The following is a 26,459-nucleotide window of genomic DNA, read 5'->3' on the forward strand; positions in this document are numbered from 1 at the left end:
TGACTGCTTGAGCAAATTAACAGGTAGTACTCAGGTGCTCTTAAATAGTTAAGTGATTTCATTAGGAACTATTTTCCTTACTGCATCAGGCTTAACATAATAAAGTTGAAAATAAACATTTCCAATGTTAAAAAATTATCTGCTTAATAGTCAGAGAGCCTTGCAGATCCCCAGGGATAATTAGACAGAATCACACCATGGAAACTGGGAGGCACATCAAGCAGATAATTTCTAATACATTTTAAGCAGTGACTCTCCACTTTTGCCCTGTAATTATTTCTCACACAATATGATCCATCCCAGGGCAGAATTTTTGAATATAAACATAACTTTCAGTGGGAACCACTAATGAAGGAGCAATGCTTAGTGATATCCAGCACGAAGACATGCATAAATCATAATCTCAAAATGTAAAAACAGAATGAACTACTCTATTATTTAAGAGTTACAGTCCTCAGTACATTAGTTCCCCAAACCAATGACATCAAGTAGACTTTTATTGTAGCTAAAACTTTCTAACCCATGAAAGCTACATTTCCAAATTTCCTTGAGATATTTTCTAACTAAATCTGTTTTTGGGTACCATATTAATAGCGATTCTATCCTGCAAAGTCAGCATTTTAATCAACTACAAATCCCCCCAAATTATTTATACATCGTAAGATTTTAATGAATTTACCAAATATACAAAAATTGTAGTCATCTCTAGTTTAGTTATAATTCTGCCACTGGATAGAATCTGCAGACAGCTTTCATAGACCTTAGATGCAATATATTTTTAAAGTATTTATTTATTTATGCATACAGAACTGGGGTACAGGCTAGAGGTGCAGGGGCCATGAGAGGATTCACCAGAGACAGTGTGGGGAGCAAAACAGGAAGATTGAGGAAGTACACTGCTGAGGGGGGCTCAGGCGAGGTCTGCCATACCATGTGGGTTACCTCCTGGGCGGGGATCGAACTCATGCTGAAGTGTCTTTAACTTCTCAGTGCTGTGCTTTAACCTGCTGTGCCACCACGGAGGGCCAGATGCAGTAGTTTTAAACCAACCAGCTAACTGTTGATGACACATATTTTTTATTCTGTTCATTCTTAAGCCATGATTGAGACAGGAAATTAAACACTTTATAGTTTTTTCTAAGTTTACTCAGAGAGATGTTAAGTTTCTGACATACATGTATGCATACGCGTGCATAAGCAAACAGGGAGTTTCTGACCTGACCTTTCATCTCCCTTAATCCCAGGATTTTATCTTAGTTCTCACATATGTGCAGAATCTGTTAATGCCATATTATAAACCATGAGGGTTTGGCAGATGCTGTCTGGGCAAATGCTACTTAGGATCCCTGCTTCCTTTGGGACGCTATTTCTGACCTCCAATTGTTTTCCTTCCTTTCTCTCCAGCTCATCCATTTACAACAAAAACATGTCTTATCTTCATGTTTTATTTAACAGTTTTGGTGTTCTGAAATGGCAGGGCTTGTTCTCTACTTCTTGCTAACATAATTCCAAAAATTTTCTTTCAATTAAGTTTTCTGAACAGCAGCACTTTTTGCTCCATTTTATCATCATTTCCATATACAGAACCTTTGATGAGGTGAAATATGGGTTATATCGATCTGTCCTCACTAGTTGGACATATGGAGAGCTGCAATTATTCCATTTCCCAAAGAAGAGTTTGATAAATAATATTGAGAATTTTTTAAACTGACTTTTATTTTATTGCTGAGTCCAGCTATTCCAAGCAGAATAGAGAATCAACTCTAAGACTATTTAATTATGGCCTTTGTTTGAATTGTAGAAATCTAGCCCAGTTTTTGCTGGTAGATATCCAACCAACAATCTCCTGCTAGCAGCTTTGTGAAAGGAAAAACAGAACAGGGAGCAAACTCAAAGTGATGGGACTTTCTCTGAAGTTCATTCCATAAGAATGGGGCCATCTTGACAAAACAAAGGACTTGCAGTGCATTGTTCCAGTGGATCTAATTTATAGCACAATAAGAAAGGTATTCCTGTATATGTGTATTATTGAAATTTAATCAGCTAGCCATAGTGAGGGAATATCATTTTGGAACTACAGCATATATGGACTCTTTGACAATAATTACTGATTCATCCCCCTCACCACAAAGTAAAAGTATATATCTGCAAAGCACAATGTTGGAACTATTCAGGAATAGAACTATGAAAACAAATTCTCTTCATTTCTTTCTAGAGCTAATCTTATCACACAAAGGATGTCTTTATATATTTTGCTAAGCCTCTCTATTCAATTTAGCAATGAAATAAAGAAGACTAAGTTGTTTACTCCCATTCTGTTAAATGATGAAACATTTGCATAACTGTCATTGGACCTGATTGCCATGAGGAAGAATCGCTTTCCTAAGCACACTCAGCCTTCTTTTAGCATGTGTGTCTTCCCTGGCCCTGAGGGTATATTCAATGTTTGTATCTATTAAATCGTAAAGAATAACCTGAGTGAGAACAATCTGGGTTAAAATGGAGGAGTTATTTAACAAACCAAACTGTCTCTGAAATGAAGTTGTATTTTCCACTCTAACCTCTATCAGAAATCAAGATAATATTTTTGTTTCCATCTTTAACTTTTGTTCCATATTTATATTTCTTAATGGTGTGCTATTCATAGGAAGTCACCTCCATGGCACCAACAAAACACTTAAAGAATGTGTACAGTTATTTACTCGATTATGAAAGCTTGACTGTTCCTTGTAAGTTAAAATGTAATTCATATCAGATGTAGCTTTACCAGAGTCTTAGGTGATGCAACATAAAAGCAATTAGCAAAACTACTTAAGAAAAAAATCTTGAAAAGTGCTAAAATCTTATCAGGTTAGTTGTTAAACCACTGTTCAGTAGAATTGTGTGACTGATACATAGTTGATGCATTAATTCACTCAAAACTTCAGTTATGCCAACTATTTCCCTCATAATTGTCATATTACACATTTCTTACATTGGGCTTGAGTTGGCTAACTTAAAGATAATGAACACCACAGCCTCAGAAATGATCTGAGGGAGTACAGTCTTCACTTGCCTTCTTTTCTAGAAGAAACCAAGAGCTAATGACACTACACCATAACTTCCAGATCACATAATTAACGAAGCCAAAATTCAGTTCTGTTTTAAGAAGAAAATCAAATTATTCAAATATTTAAGGAGATATTCAAGGAAGGCACTTATTACTGAATGTAATAAGAGCGCTTACATTTAAATAAACATTTCTTGAGCACTTACTATAAGTTTATATCTTATTAAATTTTGTTGTTCTTAGCATGTTACATATATTTCATATCATAGCAATTCTACAAAGTGTACATATATATTATTAGTCTTATTCTCTAGATAATGAAAGTGAGACTTAGAAAGTTTACATTATTTATGGGCCCTTTCTGGTGGCACAGCAGGTTAAAAGCACAGCACTATAAAGCTGCGGAAAGTTTGATCCCCAGCCAGGGGGGTGACCCACATGGTGTGGCAGACCTCTCCTGACCTGCCTGCTGCTCCCCTCAGCAGTGTAGTTTAGTCAGTCTGCCTGTTCTGCTCTCTACTCTGTCTCTGGTGAATTCTATCACCCCCACATTTCTGGCTTGTACCCCAGTTCTGTATCCATAAATAAATAAATCTTTTTTTTTTTTAAAGAAAGAAAGTTTACATAATTTACCCCAATGTTGCTTGGTGAGTAAATGGGCATCTAGGATTTGAGAGCAATCTTAATTAATATGTTATAATTTAATCTGTTAAGCAAATCTCTCTTAAAAATGATTAGCAAATTTCCTTTCAGATCTACATTTTTTTAAAATCCACATAACATTGGTTTATAACCATTTATGAATCAGTAGGGCCCACCCCTATTGAGATGTGTGTTACCACTACCCACTACCACTACCAAGGCATCCGTAATCCTCTACCATAGCCTATTGTATTAACTTCTCATTTGGCTTACCTTCTCTGGTAGTTGATTTGACACAGATTTGTAGGGCTAGTTTTATTTGTAGGGCCGACCTTTTATTTTGTTTCCCTATATCCCACATATGAATGGTCACCATTATTTTTCTTTTTCCTGCTTATTTTCGTTCACATTATCACTTCTAGTTCCATCCACGTTGTTGCAAATGCAAGAGTTCATCTTTTTTTTTTTTTTTTAAAGATTTATTTATTTATTCATACAGAACTGGGGTACAGGCCAGAGATGCGGAGGGTGAGAGGCTTCACCAGAGACAGAGTGGGGAGCAGAACAGGCAGATCGACGAAGTACACTGCTGAGGGGAGCAGCTGGGCGGGTCAGGAGAGGTCTGCCACGCCATGTGGTCACCTCCGGGGCAGGCGGGGATCAAACTCATGGGGAAGTGGCTTTGACTTCTTTAGTGCTGTGCTTTAACCCGCTGCACCACCAGGGAGGGCCTCATCATTTTTTTTTTTATAGTGAGTAGTATTACAAGCTGTATCTATACTTCATCATCTTAATCCAGCCGTTTTTTTTTGTGCTAGAATCGTTGGTTGTTTGCATTACTTGACTATTATACATAGTATTGTAATAAATGTAGGAGAACACATATCTGTTTGAATTAATGTTTTTTCTTGCTTCGGGTAGATGCTTATGAGTTAAAGTTCTGGGTCACATGGTAGACGTAGTTTAATATTTAAAGAAACACCATACTGTTTTCCCATAAGTTTGAACAAATATACATTCCTACCAACAAGATTTCTATTTGTTCTACACAGTCACCAACAGTTGTTTCTGGTAGGTGATATTGTCACAACTATTAGGTGGTGTTTTATTGTGGCTTTGATCTGCATTTCGCTGGTAAGTAAGGATGAGCATTTTTTCATGGATTTTGAGAAACAATTATGTTTTATGTATTAGTTACAAATGTTGGAAAGTAAAATATTATAAAGTATGTCATTTACAATATCAATAACATTAAAAAATATGAGTAGATCTAAGTAAATTTTCTGAGAATTCTACATGGGAAAATTGTGACAGAAGTTTTTTAAAATTATGTAACTGTGTGACTGAACACAGTTCCAGTCTCAATATAAAACTTGTAAGATTTGGCTGTTGTGTGGGCGTAGGGGGTTGTAGAAAACTCTCCCACCTTGTGACTGCTATAATGAGCCTAGAGAGTGTGTTCCCTTGCTCCTTGAAATTGCCACCTACTGGCCTTCCCTGGTGGCACAACATGTTAGGATCAAGCACTGCACGCTGGCCACAGCCACTTCAGTGTGAGTTATGTCCCTTGCCTCGAAGGTGATCCAATTTGTGTGGCAGACCTCTCCTGACCTGCCTGCTGTTCCCCTCAGCAGTGTACTTTGTTGATAATGCCTGTTCTGCTCCCGATCTGTCTAGTAAATCCTCCCACCACTCCTGCACCTCTGGCCTGTACCCCAGTTCTGTATGTATAAATAGATAAATCTTAAAAATAAATAAATAAAAGAGGCTCTGCCTGGTGGCACAGCGGGTTAAAGTGCAGCAGTACCAAGTTAAAGCCACTTCAGATGAGTTCCATCCCCACCCTAGTGCGGGGATGGAACAGCAGACCTCTCCTGACCCAACCGCTGCTCCCCTCAGCAGTGTCCATCTGCCTGTTCTGCTCCCCACTCTGTCTCTGGTGAATCTTTTATTAAAAAGGAATTGCCACCTACCAATTAGGAGTGAACCCTTTAGTCAGTCTCTCCTTGACCTGTTCTGGTTTCAGATTACACCAAGATTGTCTTTCTTCTTGTGACATACTTCATTTAACATACCTTCCATCTCCGTCCATGTTGCCATAAAAGACATAATTTTATATTTTTTGATTACTGTGTACTGTATATCTTTAATGTAAAAACTATTTTTTAGTGTAAAAAATATCTGTAATGTAAATAATGATTTTAGTGCTACTTAGTCTCAAAAGTACCCTGGTTTGGATAATTAATGATATAGGCATTGTAATCATATGATTTCTGTTTCTATTATTTTAAGTTATAATATCTTGAAAAAAGTCCTCCTATTTGCAATGTTCCCTCTAAAAATACTACATTACTTTGGTAATGATACATAACTATTATAGAAATTGTTTTCAGATAGTCATCTTTTTCCAAACAGTAATGAAGTATCAATGGAATATCAATATATTGTCCTGATATTTATAAAGTACCTGAACTTCAGACTTTAAAATCCCACAAGCTGAGTCACTGTTACTCTCTGCTGCCTCACCCACAATGCCACAGGAAATCTGCATCAGCGCTCCAGGATCAGATACTGGTGTTAATGAACTTTGACTGCAGATTATTTCTTTTTCAGAACCTATATCATACTATTGGGAACCTTGACAATAATGTCCAGTTTTACACATCTTGTCTGTAGTTTTCTATTCTCTTTGTTCAGAGCCCTTTATTGTGTCTTAAGAAAAAAATCTGATCACCTGCCCCAAGCAGCCTTAGCAGTTCTAATTTGGTTGTTTTTATTTGTTTTTTAAATTTATTTTAATTTTGGGGGGATCAGTTTCATTTCAAGTTAGAGCCTGGCCTCTAACTTGAGGCCGTGCTTTGTTGAGATATTTGCTTATAAAATTTTAGTAGATTAGGGTTATATTTCCACTTCTTCTCTTATACTCACCCCCCATTAAAAATGAAACTTTTAATCTAAAATTTCATAATGAGTTGAAAAATAGTACTTTGTCATGGCTGGTTACTTTGTGTGCACCCAGACTATAAATTGTCTTGTGTCGCATGACTGACTTACAAGCTAAATAAACTCAGTGAGCTTTGTTCTTTTATCATGATTCAACCTCTTATTGAAATTGAGATCTATTCATTCTCTCTAAAATAACTTCAGATCTTGCTGGTTCTCCCATAATCTTCCCAAAAAACAATTAAAATTATTATTTACAAATGAGTAGTCATTATTTATTGAAAAGCCCTATGTATTCTGCAATTTAGATGTGCAAATTTGACTGTAAAAAATGTAAATAAGTGCAGTCATTCCTAATCTATTCTGCCTTGAATAAAATGCATCAATGTCTATTTTTAAGAAACATGAACATAATAAAATGAAGGATTTCTATTTTAGTCTATATAGGAGAGTGTCTACATTTCTTGATTAGTATTACAAGATAATATAGTTCAAATTATTATTATTTGACTTTAATGTTACTTTTAGACACTTTAAGTGTTTATAATGACCCTCCTTCCAGTTAGTTAAATAATGCATTTTTGCTAATATAGGAACAAAATAAATAATTGAAATTTAAACTGTCCTCTACTTTTATTTTATTCTCACTTCTATTTTTTCTTTAGTAGTATGTTACAAAATATGATCACATCATTATACACTATTAATTATGAAAGTGAAAACATTATCACACAAGGAAACCAAAAACTTGTCAGATAAATCTTTCCCTTCTCACTTTAAATTTTTACAAAAATATGAACCATCAACTAAACTGTAGTCAAATCACAAAATCATCTGCTACTTAACATATTATATAAACAGGACTCTAAATATCTACTTTTTTGTTTCTAATGAGTTTGACCCTGATGTAAATGTGACACCAATCTATTTTCTTCCTGATTTGGCAGGCTGGCGGAATTATTCAAGCATAAGTCTTCAGAAAGAAACTCTGTGCTTGGGTCATTTCTGTGGAAATGTGAAATAAAATGAGATAGTTTACCAATTTAAGATATACTATGACTTGTGCGATGTGTACAGTACTTAGAGATGAGGAAAGTTAAACATAAGCTATTAGTTTAAAATGGTTGTCAGGGAGAAGAAATAGCTATGATATACTCTGGCCTTGAGTCTGCTTCTGAAAGTTTTATGATAATGTGCTATCTACCAAGTTGCTACACGTGACAGTTAATCAACAAGAAGAATAAAGGCACCAGGGTAGACAGTTCCCATCAGGTGAATTTCTATGTGCAGTGACCCACTAGCATCATATTTCATATCTGGAAGCTTAACCCTATTACCATTTCATCTTTTATTTAATGTATCAACACTATGGTATCTACCATGCCCTTGTTTTTACTACCCATTAATAAAAATTCATTCAACACTACATTTTAAAATGTATCTCTGATAATAAAGAAAATCAAGAAAATATTTTGACCTCTCTGAACTATGGAAAGGAGGATATTTTAATCACTACTCTAAAAAACATAAGATTGACTGACAGATAAGGGAAGTCAATTTTAGATGAAAGATTAATTATTATATAAAAAGTTTGTTATAATTAAAACTAGAAAGACGTATGAACAAAAAATTTGCCATTGAAGAACTTAAATAGCAAAAATAACATTTAAGATCACCTCACTAGTAATCACTATAATGTAGAGGGAAAAAGAACAAGAGAAAGATTAGATTGAATTGTTGCAGACCCAGGGAGGAATGACTCAGAGTTGTATAGATATGTAACCTCATTACAAGCTTACTTTTTTTTTTTTTTTAAGATTTATTTATTTGTGCATACAGAACTGGGGTACAGGCCAGAGGCTCAGGGGCAGTGAGAGGCTTCACCAGAGACAGATTGGGGAACAGAACAGGCAGATCCACGAAGCACACTGCTGAGGGGAGCAGCGGGCGGGTCAGGAGAGTTCTGCCATGCCATGTGGTCACCTCTGGGGCTGGCAGGAATCGAACTCATGAGGAAGTGCCTTTAGATTCTCAGTGCTGTGCTTTAACCCGCTGCGCCACCAGGGAGGGCCTACAAGCTTACTTTTAAAAACAAGAAATAGTTTAAAAGAGTAAAGGTCAAAGAAATGTTAAATTATTTTGAACATTGGAAATTGTGCCCACAATTTTCTAGACATTGAACACTAAAATCCATGTTTCCAAAATATACAAAGGAATTATACTCATTATATAATATCAATGAAATAAAGCAATTTAAACTCTATCTCCATATACATTTAATGACTCCATGGTTAATTTGGTTAATTTCTTCATAATAAATTTAGTAATGCTTTCTGTGTTCTTTACATATTTCTCCACTTTCTAATCTCTACAATTTATGTGTTTGTGAGGGCATAAAGCCTTCCCTAATTAGAAAAGGATTTTAAAGTAATAATATAACTCTGTTGAAATATCATTAACTGATTGCTTTCTTTGGATACCATGTCAATTTATCCTTTCACTGTTTGTACTTTTTTAGAAATGAATTCTCTCTATATCTGAAAAGATATCTTATGATGCAAGATCATACAGATTTTTTAACAAATTAAGCAATCTGAAATTACTTTCTTCTAAGTCACAAGTTAATATGCAGAAAATTTGCTGAAACTTAACTTGTTATATCAGCTTTATAAATTGTTGGTTCATCTACAAAATGCGGAGACTAATTAAAATGTGAGTAATCTGTTTTTCTGAATTCAATTAAGTAAATACTTTTGTGTATCCTGCCATGTTGTTAAAGAATGGGCTAAATATTTAGCATATCTAGATATAATTGAAGCAGATTTGAGGACAGTTGACTACTCCAACTGAGGGCATAAAGCCTTTCATGTTCCACCACACAGTTTTTCCTGCACTAGGTGTGCAAGATGCAAGTAATTACTGTTGTTTAGTATTTGGCTATCTTAAACAAAGCATGCACTTCCACATCCCTCCATATACTTTTTTCACTGCTTTTTCAAAATTAAAGAAGATAATATAACTTGATTGAAATCTTGTAACTTTGAAAAGAGCTGTTTTCAGATTAGTTTTAATAAGCACTGATTAAATACTATGAAACACGTTTCAGAGAGCAAGATCTTAACTATCCTGCCAGTTAGCTGACCAAAATGCTTGAACAGCCCCATCTGAAATCAACAGAGTAAATCTCAGATCAATAGAGTCTTGCCCAGATAACTTGTAGATGCATAAACAGTATTTTTTTAAGTCATGGTTTTTTTCAGAAATATGTGATACAACAGTAGCTAACTAATATTGTTATAAAGGACATTTCTATTTTTTTTTAATTATCATTTTTCATTTTCTTCTAATTTTAATTAAATATAGTTGTAAGCATTCTGTAAACTTTTAAATCTGTTCCTGGATTCAGCCTTTAGAGAGCTTTTAAAATAGATTTTTTTTGGGGGGGGGATTTAATAATGTCACCATTTTATACAAAATAGCTATAAATCACAAATAAAGGAAACAAAATAGAAAGTACTCATCTTGTGAAAAATAAAATACAAATAACAATTTATTATTCAGAATTTATTTGATTCAGAAGTGAATCAAAAAAGGTTTAACCTTGACCATGTCTGTATCCCTATTAATATTAACTAGGACTTTGGGTGTCTGACAGTGAAAAAATTATGACATTATCTTTCAAATTCCCTTTCTTCCTTTCCTTTCAGTGTTTACTCCTGTTCTTCATAGAGCAAAAGAGTCTTTCAAAAAATACTAAGTCCCAAAATTATTGATGTTGGCCTAAGAGCCTAGTAGGTCTGAAACCATTGCTGTGATTTTCTGCCCTGAGAGCCTAGTTTGACAACATTAACTATAGTAACAAGTAGACTATTTGGAGAATAAAAGTCTGCATTTGGTTAGAATAATAACAAAAAACATAGTTATGTACTTATATATCCTCAATTTTTTGTCAGCTTTGATATTTTTAAGCATACTAATAGTGCTTTGACAATTAATTATTGGGTAGAAGCCCATTAACTTTATCCATTGATTGAAAGCAGAGATTCCCAAATTAACTAGCAAGTAGATTCACAAATCTTAAAAAAAAATTATATCAGAAAGTACTCCTAAAAAGCATAGTTGGGGCCTTCTTGTTCCCCAAGTTTCTCCTTTGGAGATGTGGGTGCCGAGGCAGTAATGTTGAGAAAGATATTGTGGTAAGTCCTTGAGCTAGACAGCAATGAGACCTATGTTTGATTGCATTGCGGGTGTCCATGTGTGTTAACACAATGATAGCCCATCACACCATTCAGCTCTCACTGTCTCTCATATGACTGCTACAATGAGTATTAGAGCACTTTTTATGGGTCAAAATGTTTAGTAAAAACTTATTAAAATGCAAATATATGACTTGGGAAAGGTAACACATTCAGTCACAGAACATATTAATAATTTAACAAGTGTAATGCTATCCTAAGTTTCTCATAATTGATCTGTTGACACAGTATTTAGAAAATATATTAACTTGCATTTTTAATAATAAGCCCCTCAAATTCAAGTTTATCCAACTCCATTTTTCATTACCTACTGCATAGTTGTTTTTTTTTTTTTTTTTTTTTTGCTGAATGTTTCTGTCCCCTCCACTCCCAAATTCAAATGATGAAGACTTAATTTGGAAGTTGGAACTTGGTAGGTAATTTGGTTTAGATATGTTCATGAGGGTGAAGCCTCCATAATGGAATTAGTGTCCTTGTAATAGCAGAAGTACCAGAAAATACTCTTTCCACTATGTACAGTTGTGAGGAATTTGAGATAGAGAAGAAAGCCATCTTCAAGAGGGGCACATCCCATAGACCACTGTGCTAACATACTGATCTTAAACTTCCAGCCTTTGGGCCAATGTGAAAATAAATTTGGTGTTGTTTAATCTACCAGTCTATGGCATATAGCTTTATCAACTTACTAAGATACCTACTCACTTTCTGAACACAAAAAAACTGGTAGTCATTTTTCATTCTGTTCTAGTTTCCATATCATATCTAAACCAATAACATATTCTTTGACTATTTTCTTGTTATTCCCCTGATAGCTTTCCAAGGTTTCTCCTGCTAATAATGCAATGCAAGCTACACATTTTAGCCTGTGTCTAGCACTCCAACTTTTGTTGATTCTCATATATCAGTCATACTAGCCTGTTTTGCACATCACACTACCAACTCTTGTCTGTGACTTCTGAACTTGTTCTTTATGTTTCTGGCAGATTCTTCTTTAATAGCTTGCTGTGCTTGTCTCTTCTTCTCATTCATATTTTAACCTAACGTCCTACTTCCCAAAGTCTGACCAACCCAGCTGTCGCATCTCCCAATACCAGCTTGTCACATTCTACACTTAATTTTCTTCTGGGAATGTATTTCTGTCTGAATGAGTATTATTTTTTGTTTGCATATATTATTTCTGTTTCACTAAACAAAATGTATCCAATAGGGTATTAATATTATTTCTTTTGCTGCTTCCCCAATGTAAACAGAAACACCTTAAGGGATTCAAGTAGGTACTTTACATACTTCACCAAAATACCATACTAAATTTAATTGTATAGCACAATGTAAAGAAATATATTGAACAAATAAATGTGTATCATATTCAGTACAAAATCTTAATTCCAACCAAATGTATGAATTAGATGAAAAAGTAACTTCCCGAATAAACCATAAGAAGGTAAATACCAGAATTTTCCCTCAAAGTTTATTTGTAAAGTATCCAGTGAATATGAATTACTCAGGTATTTTCTGAATATATTTATATAATTCAACAAAATATGTTTAAAAACACAATTTTGGTAATTTTTTAAAAAAAGGTAGAAATTATATCTATTAATAGTCCTTCCAACCCCTACACATACAGATTGAGAAAATAGTCATTATTCAATGTTTATTAAGTTATCCATTCATGAAGTCACTTCATCAGAATACACTAGGTAGTGACTAGATACTAGGTAATGGCTATTAAATGATCATATATTCCATAAACATTAAATACATTAAATATTAAAGACATTAAATATTTCTCCAAGAGGGTCAGAAGTAAAACCAGTATATTTAGTCCCTATACATTCAACTCAATATTATACTTTTTTTGTGTGTGTGTGTGTGGCAATGCAGTGGGATTGCATTTTTGTTTGCATTTTGGAAGTAGAGGATTCTCCCTTCCTGTGCTGTTTGTTACCAAGTGCTCCCACAACCAGAGTGACCATTGTCCACTACCAGAATCCATTGTGCTCCTTCCCGTTGTTGTACCTGCCTTTCCTTTTCCCCACCACTGTGAATGCCTCAGTTCAGTGCTTTCAAGGACTAGTTTTTGAGTTTGGCTTTTGTTGTGGTCACTCATACTTTCAAAAAATAGCTTTTGGGGGGCCATCCCTGGTGGCGCAGTGGGTTAAAGCACAGCACTAAAAAGTTAAAGCCACTTCAGCATGAGTCCGAGCCCCACCTCTGAGGTGATCCCACATGGATGGCACGGCAGACCTCTCCTGATCTTCTCGCTGCTCCCCTCAGCAGTGTACTTTGTCCGTCGGCCTTTTCTGCTCCTCACTCTGTCTCTGGTGAATCCTCTCACCACCCCTGCACCTCTGGCCTGTACCCCATTTCTGTATGCACAAATAAATACCTCTGAGGTGATCCCACATGGATGGCACGGCAGACCTCTCCTGATCTTCTCGCTGCTCCCCTCAGCAGTGTACTTTGTCCGTCGGCCTTTTCTGCTCCTCACTCTGTCTCTGGTGAATCCTCTCACCACCCCTGCACCTCTGGCCTGTACCCCATTTCTGTATGCATGAATAAATACATCTTAAAAAATAGCTTTTGGTAATTACAAGAGTCATTTGGGAAAAAAATAGGTTTTAGAAACTTAAGGGAAGATGGCGCTTTGCTGACAGCTGAGATAGTTCCCCTGCTCTTTGTCTCATTTCTTTTCGTTATACCTTTAATTTCTTCATTTCCCTCTCATTTTTCTGTTATGTGATTTTTTTTCATTAATGTTGATTCCCTTTTTCTTTTTTAAGAGACTTTCTAAGAGTGATCCTAAAGCCTGAGTTTATCTGTATTTTTTTTAATTGCAATGATGTTAATTATTATATCACCTGCTGAATTATTCCAGGAAGTTCTTAAATTTGAGTAGTCTCCTCCTACCAGGTCAGGAAGAAGTAATAGTCACCGCTAAGCTGCAAAATGTAATAGATATCTTTTTTCTAGGTTAGCCCTCTAAGTAGGTAATTTACTGATAGAAATTTGAATAACATTGCAAGAAGCCATGTGAAGGGAATTAAATTAGTTTTCTATATTGTAGCTATTGTACCTGGATGTACACTAAAAAGTAACTTGGAAATTACATGTTGACAATTTCATAAATGCTACAGGAAAAAAAAAGCAAAAATTATTATTGAGGCACAGCTCCCTGTGTGTTTGTGTTTCTGACTTGCTTTCACACATTTATTTATTTTTCCTTGAGTTCTTTTCATCTGTCTATTTCAGAAAAGTGCAGGGTATAAATGGACAAGAATTAAAAAATTAAACTTTCCATTTAAAATTTAATTAATTTAAAAATGTATTTATTTATTCTTACGGAACTGGGGTACAGGCCAGAGGTTCGGGTTCAGTAAGAGTTCATCAAAGACAGAGAAGGGAGCAGAAGGCAGATAGATGAAGCACACTGCTGAAGCAACTGCAGGAAGCTTTGTATTCTGTGTTTCAACCTGTTGGAGGGAGGGCCTCCATTTAAAAATTTAAAACACTCAAAAATTATTAAATCACAACTTTCCATTTTATACCCATGCTTGAGGATCAAATTTGTCAAGTTATATATCTAAATTGATGTCCATTTTGATAAATAGTTTAAGGAGGATTAAAAAAAAAAACAGTAATTAAAATTTGCAGGTGTGTATTTTTCCCAGTAAATGCATTTGAAACACTGCTTATCTGTCTTTTTTTTTTTTTTTTAGATTTATTTATTTGTGCATACAGTACTGGGGTACAGGCCAGAGGCTCAGGGGTGGCAAGAGGCTTCACCAGAGACAGAGTGGGGAGCAGAACAGGCAAATCGACAAAGTACACTGCTGAGGGGAGCAGCGGGCGGGTCAGGAGAGATCTGCTGCTCCGTGTGGGTCACCTCTAGGGCAGGAAGGAATTGAACTCATGCAGACCTGGCTTTAGCTTCTCAGTGCTGTGCTTTAAACTGCTGCGCCACCAGGTAGGGCCGACACACTGCTTATCTTACGAAATTCATAAGACCTGAATGTTAAAATTGTTGATGAAGAACAGATCGCATATTAACAAATGATGCATTCCTATCCTCAAGGAAATAAATCTAGGTAAAAAGGCACATATGCAAGTAAATGAATTAAATGCAATGGAAAAATAGACATGACTATTGGACAATAATGGAGTCATGTAGGAGGAAGTTCCCAGTAATTGAATGCTGTGAGAAAACAGAAATGATTCCTGAACTGAATCTTAAAATATGACTAGATGTTAGAAAGACAGAGGGAGAATGATTTTATCAAGGGAACAAAGTAAGAAGCAAAATATGCAACAGAGAGACAGTGGAAGAAAAGCAGTAGGAATCTGAATAAGTAGCACCTTGTCTTCTTCACTTCCTGGTTTATTGATTACCCTCATTGCACTGGTTCCTTTATTTCACAAACAAATATTTCAGTAACTCATATGTGCCCTGCAGTATGCTTCATAGTAAAGATCTTGAACTTTGTACTCTAAGTGAGAGTAATAGAATTTATGATGGATTGTGCTTAAGGGTATGTTACTCTGGCATTTCTGTGTAGGGAGAAATTGAAAGATAAAGACTGCATGCACCTAGGGAAGCTGTAATAGTCCATGCAAAATTGATGGTGGACTCTATTAGTTTAATGGTAACACAGTCTAGAGAATGAGACAGGTGCAAGAAATATTTAAGGGAAAAGTAGGAAATTTTATAAGTGACAGAGAGAAAACCAATTGCCAGCTATATGAATGGAGTAAGAAGAGTTTATTAATCTTTGCCTTTTATTAGTTCCTTAATAGCTTGAAAAACAAATGTTCTGTAAAATGGCATTATCTTCCAAGTATAGAAGTTTCAGCTGAACTCTCAGGTGAGGGGTGACTAAAGTCCATTTCCTTTTTCCTTTTGACTAGATGGCCTTTATTCTCGTGTCAGAATGTGCTGCACTCTCTGAAAAAGATTATCTCTGACGCTTCCAGAGAACTTCTAACTCTGTGTGTGTTCGATCTTGTAGGGCAAAAGAGCAGAGACAAGAATTTCCACTCTGATCCAGCCATTATTTTTTAGTCTGATCTCCCTTCAATAGATATCTTATGAGACTAAATAAGAGAAGAAATATCTGAATATTTTGCATCCACACAGCTGAATAAGGACTAAGCATAGGCTATTTAATCTACCCTCTGCCTTTTAGTTGAATTCCAGTTGAATACTCAGATAGCCTGGGTATTTTATTTGCAATTATCAAGACAGAAAACTGTATAAACAGTATTATAATTAGAGTTTTATTTATTAGCATATTTGTAATATTGAAGTAAACCATCTTGTTTTTTATTAAGACAGACATGAAATTAATGCATTATTTAAAATTTAAAAAGTATTTAATTTTTAAATAGAAAATTGTTATAAAATATTTCTAATATATGAGAACTGATCAAATATTATAATTGTTAGATTAATTTCTGATTAATAAGTTACTTAAATGCACTTCTTTCTAATTCCAAATAGATTTATATTCACAGAGTCATAGATATGGATTACCTTTTTAAAGATTTATTTATTTGTGTATCCAAGAACTGGGGTTTGGGCTAGAGGTATGGAAGGTGAGAGGATTCATCAGAGATAAAGTGGGGAGTATAATGGGCAGGTCAATGTAATACCAATATCACAAAATCTATTTTATGTAAATATTTCCTTAATAATTAAAGGTATTCAACAATCATAAACTTTCAGAGTATAACCAATTTCTTCTCTGCAGCCAGGAGGAATATGATCTCTTTGGCATTTTTTTCTGTGAGGCGTTCCATTGATAATACATTTCAGAATACTGTAATAAAAAAGTGAACAGAGGGATAATTTTCATCATCATCTCTTGAGTATTGTATAATGCAAATTTTATCAGTTCTCAGGCAAAACACAAACCTCTCACCTATTAAACATGATAAGTTAACATAAAAGATACAATGAAGTCCAAAGGCAAAATGGAAGAGATAGTATTTCTCATTGGGAAGTCTAAATACAATGGAAAAACTCGAATTACTTTTTACTCTGTTATTCCTCTGTAACAAAAGGACTATGAAAGACATTGCAAGTTCATCATGGATATTCTATTTGTGCTTTCTTTCTGGGAAAATGTATTCTTTGTTATATTGAATAAATGTATTTTCCCCAATGGTAAAATTGAATATATTGGAAGCATTTTTCTATTAATATTTGCTACAAATTTAAAAGTTATTTCATTCAGGTAAAAGGTTCTAAAATAACAAAACTGAAAAAGTAGTATCTAAATTACAAAATAAATGGCAGGAATGACATTTACAAAATAAGTGGTTTTTACAACCCGAAGAGTGGGAAATAGTTTGGTTTTACAAGTATAACTGTGGTCTCAAGGGGAAAATGTATGCTTCATAGGGGAATAAGTTCAGTACAATAAGAGTCTGAAGTTTGTATAATTGAATATTTCAGCAAGGTATGTGATCTAATTTAATCATCCTACCTCAAATGATCTCTGAGCATGAGGCAATCATGTTTCTACTTTAAGCAGACTACACATCAATATGAAACTCAACCTGGAATGCAAAATATGCTAGATAAAAATCCAAAAACTTATCCTTAAAAAATATATGCTATAAAGGAAATGTGGAAATTATATGGGTCCCCAAAACCATAACAAAATACATCTCCATGACATAAGAAAGAACTGAGTTGCCTTAGTAGAACATCTGCTGGCCCACGAACTTGACTCACTATGCACCATAAATAGGCAAAGTATGGGGAGTCAGTTTATCACAAAATTCTTCATAATGATGAGGCTTTGGACATTAGAATACCCTAAAAGCACAAAAGAAGATACTTAGGACACTTCTTTGCCTAAAATAATATCTCTCTGGAATTTCCTAAACCCAGTCTGCTGTCAAGCAACTTTGCCATCAGAATTTACTATGAATTGCTCAAATTACCATCTAAAGATTTAGTTTAATGAAGCAGTCCCAGGGAGGCCCTTTTTACTACTTATTTGAAAGAAGAAACAAAAATAGTTTAAAAAACACTTCCCCCAAGATTCATTTCTCTAAATAGAAGATTGACAAAAATCTTAAAGGAGAAAAAGTAATAGACATTCTGAGTGATAGTCTACTGAAAAAAAGCTAGAACTCCAAAGTCTGCAATTAGTGGGTTTATCAGATGCATCTATAGAAATGACATATTTGATATACTTACAGAAGCAAATGAATGTACTGAAAGTATAAGTAAGCAAAAAGACTTTGTAGATTTGAAAAAGTAATTGTATAAATAAAAATGAATATAAATGTGTATGTATATTAAATGTAATATCAATATAAACATATATATTCAATATAGAGATACCCACATACCCATAGATATAGATAGATATCAACGTAGGTATAGGTCTAGCTGTAGATAGGCAGTCATACATTGCTTAAAGGTGAAGTCATGATCTGAGAAGTTTACCTTCAGGAAATTTAGTGATTGTGAGAAATGGTGTAGAACTAGCTGTAAATTCAACATCATAGTCAAGTTTAGACCTTTCTTTCAACATCACAAACTGTGATTTGGTTGTGATTATTATGTTGCTAAGAAGCAGGCAACCCTTTGACTGGTCTTTAATTCTGGTCATTTGAAGTTTCTCCTTATCATAAATAGTTCCTTCTTTAGTATTTATTATGAGTTCTTCTCAAATATTTGTTATAGGATTCTCTCAAGAGTTTGTTAGTGTCATCACTTTCAATAAAATAGATCCTTTAACAGCTTCTGTCACCTTATTCTTGTTACTCAAGTTCTCAGCTTTAGTTGAGTGGCACTTACCTGACAGGCAAGCAATAACCATCACCAATTTTACACATTAGTTCTCCTTAAGGACTTTTAATTCATTCCCTGATCAGTTACTCAGTGTAGTTCTTACTGGCAACATTAGCAGTGAATATCTTCCATTTAGGGTCATGAAAAGGAAAGAAACTTGAGATTAAACCAATCACAAGGGAAATTGATGCTATCAAGAGGTACAGGAAATACAAGATGGATATAGATACTGCCAGCTGTGTAAATGTAATGTTGCAATGGTTATTACATATTACATGGCTGTGTAACTGTGATGTTTTGCTAGGCAGCAGGAATTTGGGGCTCCTTTGCATATGTAGTACATCATTGATTATCTATGTCATTAAATAACTCACTACTGTATACTAGACTGTAAATTTCAGTTGAACTCCCTATTTCTTATATTGATGAACTAAATTATCAGAGACAACCTCATAACTATGACTTCTAGAGATAATATCAACAAACTATTTCATTACGATGTTTGAAAATTTGATAAGATCATAAAATTGCTAAATAAAGTTGAAATGAAATTTAAAATTCAGTGAGAGAAATAAGCATTTAAGAATAATTCCTGAGACTGACAGATTTGAAAATAGTCTCAGGGGAGTAAATCAAAGGTTATGAATTGCAGGGTTTGGAAATTCTTTAAAGAGCCAGTCTGTTCTCAATGCTAGGAGCCACTGGGAGTTGATCAACCTGCCTGAGAACTGACACCTCACACCTTAAGTTTAGAGGAAGGTTGTTTTATGCTGTCAGTGACTATAGTCAACTAGCAGAGACAGAAAACTTCAAAATCTGCTTTCCAACATTTGGGTTTTATTTGTTCTTCAATGATGTGCACACAATCATAGACAAGAAGAGTAGAAATAAAATATGTAAAAGGTAATGACTGAGAATTTTCAAAACTAAAAATAAACTATAGCACCAAGAAAAATAATTTATTATTTAAAAAAGGATAAATTGAATCCACAAATATGCACATGATAATATGATTGTTACAAGCAAAGTACAATGACAAATTCTTCAAATGAAAGAGCAGAGATGGAGGGAAGAAACATCATCAGAAGTGAAAAGCGGATGTATCCACCTCAGTATAGAGACCATGTTTTGAGTAGTAGTTGAAATCTACATTAAAAAAAATAAATGAAATCTTTGCAATTCTATCTAATAAGTTGTTTAACAAGACTTCCAGTTAGAAAGTCAATGAGTGTAGGTCAATTGCATTTCTTTTTACTAGCAAAATTTTGGAAACAATTTAAATCATAGCTCTTTCCAATAAATTTTAAAAGGCATTATTTTTAAATAAATCCAATAAAATTAAAGATCTATACTATAAGAAATTAAATATTTATAGAAATGATTTCCCATTGGAAAAGTCAATATTATACCTGTATTCTATATATTGATACAGAGATTCAGTTCAGTATCAATAAAATTATAACCAGATATTTCACTGGAATTGAGAGACTGACTATAATGAGCCAAGTATTAGCAAGAGCAAAGATCTCAGTACAAGCAAAATTTTCCTATAAAAGAATTCCTTAGCAGTAGAGGATAAAGAAGTAGAGGGTTTTATAAATTATATGATTTATAACTAATATTTGAACAAAACTTTATGTTATAAATGATTAAGAACAAATAAATGGACAAATTTATTTATAAAAATATAGCAAAAATGGGACCTCCCTGGTGGCGCAGCGGGTTAAAGCACAGCACTGAGAATCTAAAGCCACTTCCGCATGAGTTCGATCCCCGCCTGCCCCGGAGGTGACCACATGGCGCGGCAGACCTCTCCTGGCCCGTCCGCTGCTCCCCTCAGCAGTGTGCTTCGTCGATCTGCCTGTTCTGCTCCCCACTCTGTCTCTGGTGAAGCCTCTCACCCTCCGCATCTCTGGCCTGTACCCCAGCTCTATATGAATAAATAAATAAATCTTTAAAAAAAATATATAGCAAAAATAACATTTTAAATCATAAAGAAGCTGGTCTATTCTAATGGCATTGACTTCTGTGAAAGCTGGCTCTGTTAGCTGTCAGTTTTTTGTTTTTATTATTTTTGGCTGGTTTTAAGATTTTGCTCCTTAGATTTTCAGCAAAATTAATGTGTTGGATTTTGTTTTGTGTGATTTGCTTTGCATTTATCTAGTTTTGGATTCATTATGCTATTGTAATGTCTCTCAGTAATTTTTTTATGTCAGTTATTATACCTTCAAGGATGGCATATAATTACTTTTCTCTCTCCTTTGAGATTCTAATTACAATTGTGATATACCTTTTTTCTGTTCCCTCCATGTCATTTGTATACTTTTAATATCTTTCATTTTCTCTCTTCATTCTTCTCAACTGATTTTTGTGCTACATATTTCCTTTTTTCCCCCAATTTTCACTAGTTTCATCCCTAAAGATCTTAATTCTGTTGTTTATGATTTGCAGCTTAGAATTTCCATTTTTTTCAAAGATCACCTCTGCCAATACTATTAAACTATTCTTGCATTTTCTTTAAAAGCTAAGCATAGTTTGATTTTTAAATGTCAATGTCACCTTCTTTGTCTGTATTTCCTATGAGTCTCTCTAATATCAAATCATCTTTCTTGCTCTATGTGTATGATTATTTCCATTGAGTATGATATATATTTAAAAGTAGAGATCATTTCATATCTTAAAGCATTTGCACTCTTTACAAAGCATTTATAATTTACATTTTATTCTGCCTGATGGCGAAGGCCAATGACAGTACTCAACCTAGTCCAATCTGGTTTTGATGCACTTTGAAGTTATGCTTCATTCTATATTAAGTGTTTCTTTCCAGGTCCAGAACTTTCTTTTCCTTTCATAGTGCTTGCTGGGCTCATCTTTATTCCTGCTCTTTGATTGGTCCTAAACTTCAGGGTTAGTTTCTCTTAAAATTCTTGTATATCCAAATTTTTTCTTCAGTTTTAAGCCTGATAAGACATTGCTTTAAATGTTTAACGTTTTTCTTTTTTCTCTCAGATCTTGACTTTAACTCCTTACATATATATATATATTTACTATGTGAGTTTATTCAAGTTACCTAACTCACTGAATAAAATTTTTTTATTAGAGTAAAATTTTTGGTAACTCTTTTTTGGAAAGGAAAATAGACACTAATGCCATTTCACTACAGTCTGTTTACCACTACTATCTTTTTTTAATGTCATAACTATATGTAGGCTTAAAGTTTTCCATATTTTTACTACAGGTTTGTTTGTTTTTTATGGCTATCTGAACACCCAAACCCTATTATTGCTAATAGAAATTGATGATTCAGTTGAAATCTGGACAAGTTTTGCTAACTTTAACCATTGACATTGCTGCCCAGGTCTACTGATTGGTTTCAACAGAAAAATGTGTGCTCCAACATCTTCTGCTGACCTCTTCATTTTCTTAAAAACCAATTTACTTGCAGATAGGGACAGAAAAGCAGGGAGTGCATACTGGTGAGAATTATGAAACAAAGATTAATGAACGGTGCTTGTCAAAGATTTGCTGAAGTCAAGTATTTTGCACAAGCTGCCTGATACAGCAGTCATGCATTCATTGAGTCTATAGAGTTTAGGACATAAAAATGGAATCATGCCAGATGCATGTGCTAAGGAAATGTGAGTGCTGGAATGGTAGCTGTGTATCCTATGTACTTCACCTTAATACAGCCTGGCAAGTCACCCTTCTTAGACCTCATTTTTCCCTCTGTCAGCTGAATATGGGCAACATTTCTAAGAGACAAAGAATAGGAGTGGTATGCAAAGCACTTTAGCTTTTAATTTACTATGAGCAATCTGTTTGGCTTTCCAAGCATACTTGCCATGGTGACAACCAGCGATTTAAGAGAAATTAATCTGTGTTTAAAACACTAAAAACAGGTAAAGTTAAATTGGCAATATAAACTAGTTACAATTCACAGCATCCATATAACTGACTTCTGGTGTTTATGGATATCAGATGAATCATTTTGTGGACACTGGGAAACCAGATTTTAAGTTTTTATTTTATCAGGCTATTTTCATTTACATGTGTGAAGAGAACTGTATCCTAATTAGCTTCTAACTAAAGTATCAATGACTTAGTTTAAGGTGTCAAGCCTTCATGTTTAGGTCATAAATGATTAATGTTTTAGATTTAAAAAACTTATCCCGTGATATAATTTCCTTTAATTGGTCAAAACAAATAGAAAGAATTCTGGGTAACAAATATCAGCTGTAACAAAAATCTTGTTTCTAGAGTAGAATTGACTGATTTCAAGATAAATCCTGTTATTAAGATCATCTCTGCTTTAGGGTTTTATATTTCAAAATATTAGATGAAGAAATGTTAAATCTGTTTTAGTATTCATTTAAAGTTCATAACTAAAACTATGTGGTCGTCCATCATTGTGATAATAAATTAACATTTTCTTTGATATAATATCATATACTAGACTAAACATTTCAAGCTAAATCTAAATCAAGAAGTGTCTGTGGTAAGATGATAATAAAATTTTAATTGTCCCTGAGAAAATTTTAAAACACTATTTTACATAATTCCAGCATTAATTTTTTATATCTTTAAATCAGAGGTTGATCTGATGACAATTCAGTGAAGTTAAAAACAAACCATAAAATGTAAACATAAGAAACTATAGTAGATATTTGTGAGTTATGGCTACCGAAGGACTAGATGCTTAATAATGTTGTGCAAGAAATTTTCTAGCAGTTGTTTTTCTTCATGATAAGAAAACCCATTACCATGAAGAAATAACTATCTCAATGGTAATAATTCCATAATAATAATTTTCTCCTTTTTTCCTGAAACACCAGCTCTCCCTGTTATCTCATCAAACATTAATTTGGGTTTGGCTGTGGAAGGCCTGAGCAGTATTAATTGTTTCCAAATCAGTTTCTTCTTTGGCTAGGAAGATTGCCCAGGGCGGCACCTAGTCAGATGAAACCTTTAAGTGCAGAGAGGAAAAGAAGGAAAGGAAGCTAAATGGATTACATCCCATCCTGTGATAATGTGTTGTTTTTGGTTTGAAGATAGAGGTGGCCACATGGCAAGGATTCTGCACATGACCTCCAGAACTGGGAACCCTTGGCAGCTAGCAAGTAGTCAGGGAGCGTAGTCCTTAAGCTGCCGAAAACTAATCCTGGGAACTAGATTTTTCATTGGAAGCAGAATTTCCCCACAAGGTTTCAAGATGAGAACTCAGATTGACAAATGCATTTATTCCAATCTGATAATACATACCCTGAGCAGCTTCTGACCTGCAGCCCGATGCCAGGTTGTGTAGTCAAGCAGTCCTTCAAGATGGAGAATCTGTGAGGTCAGAGGTAGTTTCTCCCTCAATATAACTTTGTGCTCAATCCCTTCTTGAATTGTTAATTCTGTCTTTCAAGTTGTTATTTCTCTTAATTCTAAAGGCCTTTAAATATTTCTGATGTTTATCTGTCAATCATATATATTTCAATAAAAAATTTAAAATAGAACAACAGATGTATGTTACCTAAAACATTTTTAAAGAATCTACATTTAATCTTCTGTTTCTAAAATGATTCCACGGGGATCATGTGTAGATAATGTCACCACTTGCTTGTTGACGTCATTTAAAAAAATATCTCAGCAGTACATAAGGATGAATTTGTCTGTAATGATTTCTTCCATTTATTAATTTGAATCTATAATCAAGACTATATTTTCTAAACTAAACATAGATCTCAGAATTTTTTTTAAAAAATTTCCTTAAAATAAGCTTATTTAAAAGTAAAATCCATATTTTAGAGTAATTTTAGATTTACAGGGAAATTGTGAAGGTAGAACTTTCCTTATAGATAGATAATCTGCAGTCTTCTTGGATAAAAACTAAGAAGCTCTTTGTACACTGATATGAAGTAACGCCTCAGTTTATTACTGATATGAAGTAGACTCCTCAGTTTATTTAGATTTCACATATTTTCCCACCAATGTCCAGTTATGATTTGGCCTCGGTTACTACATGACTTCTTAGTCTCATCTGATTTGTGACGGTATTTTCGTCTTTGCTTTTTCCTTTGGAACGACCTTGACATTTTTTAGGGGTACTGGTCAGTTACTTTTTAGAATGTTTCCCCATTTAGTTTTGTCTAACATCTGTACATAATGTGTGTATACATGTGCATATCTATGATTTTATTCATGCTTTCATCACTAATATAATCATGAGGGCTGGAAAATAATCATGGTAGTGAATTCTCCTACTCATTTCATTCAGGAGATTAAAGGTATCAGCCTCACTTATTCTAGGGGACGCATTAGTCTTAATCACTTGGCTAAGGTATTGTGTGCAAGTTTTCTTCGTTGGGAATTTATTTTCCCTATCTTACCCTATTCTTTAAAAATATATATATAATAGTTTATTTTTACATCATTTTGTACATTTTTTTTCATTGCAATTGTAATCTCCATGGGTTTCCCATCACCGAGTTACCCATGTGCTTCCCCATAGTCCAGTGCACTTCCCCCCCCACTGTTTTTGATCCCGTTCCCCACTCCACCCCCATAAAATGTCTCTCATATATAGCTGTTCATTATTATTATTATTTTCTCGCCTGGTCCATTATACTCCTGCTATGAATGAAACCATCCACTATTTTTCTTTATCTTTTTGGCTTATTTCACTAAGCAGAATCTTTTCCAGCTCCATCCATGTTGCTGCAAAAAAAAATGTTTTTCTTTTTTGGTTGCTGAGTAATATTCCATTGTATATATGTACCACACTTTTTAATCCAGTCATCTACTTTTGGGCATTCGGGCTGCTTCCATGTCTTTCCAATTGTAAATAAAGCAGCAATAAGCATGGCGGTGCAGGTATCTTTTTGAATCAGTGTTTTTGTGTCTTTTGGGTAGATACCTAGGAGTGGGATTGCTGGGTTGTATGGAAGCTCCATGTTAAGCAGTTTGAGGAACCTCCAAATAGAATTTTTGAAGGAATATCAGTGATATTCTACAGCAATCATATACTAAAATACAGTACATTTCAATGACAGGTGAGATAGTCTCAAGGACAGGACCTTCTGATTACCTGGATGCAGGTCATAGATCTCCTGGTAATTTATTCTTTTGATGATTTCCTCCATCATGCTGTCAAATGTATCTTGTATCTGTCTCTAAAAAATCTGTTCTATCTTTATTCCTCTCATTGGCACTGACTGAGTTCAGATTTTCACTTGAAATACAGTCATATTCTGATCAATTTTATTTAGGTCAACCTTGGTGCTCCCAATAGGTTATACCATCTAAGCAAGGTGTGCAGCAGCCTGTACCATTGAGGTTTGCGTAATTACACCATCATGTTCAACTGCCTGAATCTTGCCTATGAATACATTTCCAAGAATCTATCCCCATAGCAAGCTTGGTAAAGAACCTTCAATGCAGCCATTTCTGGGCTGCATTGAATTTATCAGAATACGTTTGATTTGTCAAGCTGTCCAGCCATCAGGTTTAAAATGGCAATAAATCATCTACTTAGTAATATGAGAACTATTTTGGTACCCTAGGCTTAGAGAATAACATGTAAACCCTCAAGTATACATAAAATGCAGGTCTAAACTTGCAGCATAACCCAAAACAAAACCCCCCCGCCCCCCCCCCCCCACATCTCTGGTGGTTTATGAAATGTTTGACCATCTCATTTGGATCTTTCATAATCATACAATTTGGAAGTTTGCCCCCAACTGCCTGGGATTTTTACCATGTCCTGAACATGTGTGTGTGT

The sequence above is a fragment of the Condylura cristata genome, unplaced genomic scaffold, assembly GCF_000260355.1.
Source record: "Condylura cristata isolate star-nosed mole 26May11 unplaced genomic scaffold, ConCri1.0 scaffold00003, whole genome shotgun sequence".
In the NCBI taxonomy this organism is placed as follows: domain Eukaryota; kingdom Metazoa; phylum Chordata; class Mammalia; order Eulipotyphla; family Talpidae; genus Condylura; species Condylura cristata.